The following is a 6,530-nucleotide window of genomic DNA, read 5'->3' on the forward strand; positions in this document are numbered from 1 at the left end:
GCATGAGAACACCATAATAGTCAGTTGGCATGGGAGAAGCAGGTGTAGCTGCTCTGATGGCACAGGCTGTGATGAGGGTTTCACTCATAGCTGGAATCTTAGTGGGCGCTAGCACAGACACATTACAGCAGGCGGCCACTTCATGTCCTTTGGGCAGGAGGGGAATTTTCATGTCCCAAAGTTGCAGCATTTTGTTGTGTATGTCAAGGAGGGCATGGTGTTTCCGCAGAAAATCGAAACCAAGAATGACTGGCTGGCAAGCACCTTTGAGAATTTCATAGTCCTGTTCCCATACCTGATGTCCAAGTCTGATACCAATCGTTAACTTGCCTAAAATGTCCAGGCACTGTCCATCGACTGAGCGAGCTGGCAGAGAGGATGGTGTCATGGGGCGTTTTTTCAATGCTGGGTGAGAGTTCCGAAAATCTTCGCTCACAATGGAAACAGTAGAACCAGAGTCAATTAAAGTGCACACTTCAATGCCCTCAACAATAGCCAAGATTGTAGAAGAGACAGAATCATCAGAGTGTGAGTCATTCTTGTCAGGCAGTAACTTGGGGGAATCCTTCTGGGGCAGTGAGACAATAGCTGATGTTTGCCCCTCAACAGCAGCTAATGGAAGTTTCCCTGACGGTTGGAGTCAGAGTGCGGATATCTTTCAGGTGACTTGAAGCGAACACTGCCTCTAGCGTGTGGACTGGCATCCCTGTTTCCCCGTGGAGCAGGACTAGGGCTGCGTCTGTATCTGTTTGTATCATCCTTGTCATGGCGACCATACCTGGAGTACTGATAGGACTGGCGTGAGGGAGAGCGATGCCGGTCACGTCTGTCATTGTCATGCCATTGATCGTCTCTCAGAGTAACAGGGGAAGGAGGACAACGGTCATAGCAGGACCCTGGATTACAACCATGATACTGCTCAGGCGAGTAATTGTCTCTGCGGTGTTGTCTGTTATGATAGGGTTGTGGAGAGACACTGCGTGCACTGTATCGAGCATCGTCGGAGGAAAACCTTTCAGTTTGGGAGTCCAGACGCTGAGCCAGGTAGCTGTGTTTCTCTCGTAATAGGTGTACTTTGCTTTATAAGCTGTTGACAGTAAGAGTCAGCTGCTCAACTGCATGCAGAAGCTTATCATCAGTAGGTTTAGGACGAACCATAGCTACCTGCTCTGAAGATTGAGTGTGTGAAGACCTTACATTTGTCAGTTGGAGCGCTGCACGTGCCCTCTCACAGCGGCTGGCGATACGCAGGGCATCCTCAAGATCCTCCGCACCCATCTCATGGACTTTTGACTGAAGATTTGGGTCCAAGCCAGCAACAAAGCGGCGAAATTTTTCACCCTCTAGTGCATTGTGGTAATAGTTGGGAAAGGCCTCTAATACAAGACGAGTGATGTCTGCACTGTACACATCCAAACTTTCACCTGGTCGACGAGGTCGAGCATTCACATGTGTCTGGAAGAATGGCAGGGAGTATATTGGTCCAAAAACGTCCCTGAGTTTCTCCATTACTGAATCATAGTCCTTCTGGATCGAAGAAGGAAGGCTTTCCCAATATAGAAATGCAGCATCTGCTAGGCGAGTAGGGAGGACAGAAGCCATCACCATATGCAGATCTGTATCAGTTGAACTCATAGCCTGCACTGCCACTTCAAAACGTCGAGACCAACTTGTGAATGATTCAGTCTCCTTTAAAAGCAGGTGGAAGATAAATTTTCAGGGCACTGGAGACAGCGCATGTGGCTAGAGAAACAGCACCTGTTGATGTAACGTTAGCATCTCGCCGTCGTCGTGTGGGGGGAGACTGCAGCCCAGTTCCACTTTCATCAGCCGCTTGAGATTATTACACAATTAGCCTATATCACTTGTCAAATATGAAAAACAGCCATGATGACAGTCAGAGTGACTTTATCATTACATAATCATTATCCAATTCCTTCCAAACAGGTTGAGACAACACCCCTAATTTCAATAATAAAAATTATAAAAGTCATACAATTCTTCCTTGTTCTGTCATGGGTGTGAAAAGTCATACACAGCATAATGACTGAATGACATCTGAATGATTTGTCTGAAAAAAATTTATTTGTTTTGGAAAGGTGGCATCTGAAAGTTGTGGTTAGTTGTGTGTGTGTGTGTGTGTGTAAATGTAGGTTTTTGACCAACTTTTTCCACTTTTGATGTAATTTCTATTGAGAAATTATATTGTAATAATTAAATCGTGTTTTAGTTATCTTATCATCAATGCACCAATATTGTTGTATATCATTAACCCATTATGCTGTAATTCAGTCATTGCCTGACAAGGCAGTGAGGCAATAAGTCAAGCCTTCGGTCACAGCCCATGCCAGTTTTTTTGTATATAAAAGTAAATGTAACACCAGCACTGAAGTATTAAGGCGAATATTGTTCATTATTAAATTGACTGTATGTGTGCAAGTTTACTATGTTATCAAAGTTTTCAGAAGTATTCAAAAATGACGTGTATTTTACAGTGTGTGTGTGTGTGTGTGTGTGTCAAGTCACCATTTATAAAATTTGATTTTATAGCACACTTTTTTTTGTAAAGTATATTATATAGAAGTTAAAAAAAAAAGTCAAAGATTTTACATTTAAAGATCACGATCAGTCACTGCACCGGTCTTGCTGCTTGGTAGAGAGAGGGAAGCAGCCAGCTTGCAGGGCTGGAACAAACAGGGAGCACAACAAAACACAATACAAGGTATCCAGGCACTGAGCAATAAATAACAGATAGCACAACACACTCAATGATAACAAACTTGCAAAACATGAGGGCAAGAGAACACAAAGGGAGCTGAGAACAAAAGGAACAGGTGAGCACATTCAGACAAGAAACAGGTGACAACACTCAGACAAACGAGGACTTAATAGACAAGAGGGCGTGGTACAGGGAAACAAGGAGGCAGGAACAGGGGCCTGTTTCAGAAAGGAGGTTAAGTGAAAACTCTGAGTATGTTAACCCTGAAATGAAGCAAACTCTGGGTTTTCCGTTTCAAAATGTGAGGTATGTCAAAGGAAAATGTGCCTCGCTCTGACGCTCTTTCTGAGAGTTTTTGTGTTTTTGGTCACAAAAACTTGAGATCCATCAAAGAGGAGTTTCTCAGGATTGCAGGACAGTGGTGGAGAAATCAGTTTAAATGAGGCTAATCTAATAAATGACGTTCATTTGATAACATCCTGCTGTGACTTCTGAAAGTAGCCTAATAATTAGATTTTCCTTTAGGATTTCCAATGTGGTTGGATGCATTGATGACATGCATATTCCCATCATCGCACCTTCCAAAAATGAAAGAGATTACTAAATGGAATGGAAGGATAGTCTGAGATATATGCCGTAACCACCACCACAGTTGTTAAATACACACACATTTTTCACAATTTATTTGGTCATCTTTGGAACTTGAGATCCATCAAAGAGGAGTTTCACAGGATTGCAGGACACTGAAGTGTATTTCTGGTGTATTGAGCAGGCTACCGTACTTACAACTGCCTGGGGTTCTGTTGGGACAGGGGGCTCCAAAAGACAGATATTACCATCAGAATCTGTTGGGACCAACGAAAAACCCAACCCAAAGTAAAATAAATGGAAGTATCAAAAATACCCTATATAAAAAATAACACAAAGACCTTTTAGATTTTATGAAGGCCCTTGGATCTTTGGGAGTGACTGGCTCTGATGAAGTCCCTCCAGGAATTCCCTCAGCCAAAAATGCTGCTGCACTGCTAGACACTGGATGCTATTAGTTATTTAAGAAGGAAAATGTTTGTAAAGTCAGGTAGCCTACACCCATGATATGCTCAAGCCTTACCTGATTGAATTATGTTTTTTATATTTCATTTTCAGCTGCTGCCACATTCTTTTAATGACCTAGCCTACATAAAAATTCAAATGAGGTTTACTGTTCTTCCAGTTTCACCTCTGATATTATAACAGTTGGGTAAGTTACTCTAAAATAGTTATTAATTACTAACTACAAATGAAATCTTCAACAGTGTAATTAGATTAATGTAATAATTACTATCTGTAGAATGTATTGGTCTACTTATTACTAATTACTTTATAAATCCCATATCAACCTCAACCACTTGAACAATACAAGGAGACACAAGAAACTGCACTTTTAATGCTTTCAAATTAACAATATACAATTGGATTAATTATTCTTGAATTGACCAAAGTGTGTAGAGGGAGAAGGTTACATTTAAAATATACCTTTTAAAAATGCATGTTAAATCAACTATTGTTTTATACAGAATTGTTCTATGGTCTATGCAGAATTTTATGTAATTACATCAGATTTTTTATTAAGAGTAAATAAGAGTAATCCCTTTAATTAAATTACAATATTTAAATTACTTGGTAATTAATTACACACTGTATAACAGTAATTCCTCTTTTTGTTTGGCACTGTTGCCATGGTTACTGATAATATCTGCGCTCCATTGATAATGGCTTTTTATAGTTGTGGTGCACACGCTTAACTCAGAGTCAGACAACTTAGAGTTGATTGAACTAACTAATTTCTGCTGATCTGTAACCGAAAACTCAGAGTTTCCCATCTCAGGGTAAGTCAACCTAGAGTTCAAGTTTTAACTCAGAGTTGGTTGAACCTCCTTGTTGAAACAGGCCCCAGGTTAGGTTCACAGAGTAAGTTACCATGCTAACTGACTCTGAGTATAAGTTACCCCTCTTTCAGAAACGGGCTTGACTAACTCTGCGCTCTCGGGTTTGACATAACTCACATTCTGAAACGGAAAACCCAGAGTTTGCCTCTTTTCAGGGTTAACATACTCAGAGTTTTCACCTAACCTCCTTTCCGAAACAGGCCCCAGGGCAGGACCCTGACAACATGAGTGTGACACCAGGATTATGATGGTCATTATGAGAAAAGATAAGCAGGAGGGACCTGATTTAAAAATGTTCAATAAGATCACATTCTTCAAGATTATCTTGTGAATTTTATTGACTTAGTTAACCTGTACTGTATCCCTTTCGACACTTTCGGCCTTTACAGCAGCTCTATAAAGATGGCAACAGAAGTGGGATAAAGGGAAAAAGAAGGGCGGATGGAATCCTGTAGATCAGGTTGTGAATAAATGACATGGGTGCGTCTGATAACTGTATGCATGGAATATTGCTGAGGGCCTGTTACCCTTTGCACTGTGATTAGTGCACTGACTGCCTTTTTCGTTTTGTTAGTTAAATATGATTAAGCATACCAAATGACACCATAGCAACATGTAGCCTAACTATTACTAATACAATTACAATAAGGTTTTATTAGTTAAAAAAAAGTTAACTACTTTAGTTAAAGTGATAGTTCACCCAAAATGTAATATGTTGTCATCACTATTCACCCTGAGTTTCTTTCTTCTGTTTAAAACAAAAGAAGATATTTTAAAAAATGTTGATTGGTAACCAGTTGGCTTTTCTTAGTATATTTTTCCTACTATAAGTTAATGGCTGTCAACTGTATGATTATCAACAATCTTTAAAATATCTTATTTTGCGTTCAACAGAAGAAAGAACTTCACACAGGTTTGGAACAACAATTTCGTTTTTGGGTAAACTAAATCCATTAACATGAATTAAGAATGCAAAATACTTCTATAGCGTTTATTAATCTATGTCAATGTTAATTCCAACATTTCTTAAAATCAAAAGTTATATTTCTTAACATTAGTTAATGTACTATGAACTAACATGAACGACACGTATTGCATTGTTAGTTCATGTTAATTATAAAGTGTTACCAATTTTATTTTTATAACCTTTCTCCTTTCCTTTATTTTTATTTATGGTTAAATAAAATAATCTGTCTGGTTTCACTGCAAGCATACTTTTGGAAGGAGTGGCATTAGCATCTCAAACAAAAAAGAGACTCATTGAAACTTTCAAAACATTGAATAAAACACTGGAAATTGTAGTTTTCTGTGAAACAATTTTTTTTTTTTTTGACAGAGCACAAATAGACAAAAAACTGTCAATACATGTCTGTAAAATGTAAGTTATTTAACATTCTAGTTCATTGATCTGTTTTATAAAAGCAACATCAAACGCTCATTTTTGTGATATAGTTAAAATATGTTTCCATGTTTAAATTGCGTACAGTGTGGATAATTTGTGGTGCTGCTGAACTCAGATGGCTCCTAAACTATGGCCACTGGTTTGCTAATAAAGTAGACCCAAAAGTGGATCCTGTTCTTATGGAATGTTTAGAAGAAAATCTTGCAGAAAAACTTCTGAATGTGCAGAGTAAAGTATAAGCAATGGGTTCTGGTCCTGGAGTTCGCAGTAATGCTGACTGCCTGGCTGTGTAAGTTGTTCTCTGCCGCCCCCTGCTGTGTACAAAGCAATCGAGCATGAGCTGGCAAACTACTGTTAAGAAGTCCTATGGGGCTTTTCTGGTGCAACTTTACAAAACCAAAAAGGTGGACTTGTTGGGGAATGCCCTTGTGAAAATGACATGGAAACCTTTTGTCACATAAAAGATCATATTACTGAACAT

The sequence above is a fragment of the Siphateles boraxobius genome, unplaced genomic scaffold (genome assembly GCF_051911475.1).
Source record: "Siphateles boraxobius isolate OS27281-9 unplaced genomic scaffold, OSU_SipBor_1 18, whole genome shotgun sequence".
NCBI lineage: Eukaryota > Metazoa > Chordata > Actinopteri > Cypriniformes > Leuciscidae > Siphateles > Siphateles boraxobius.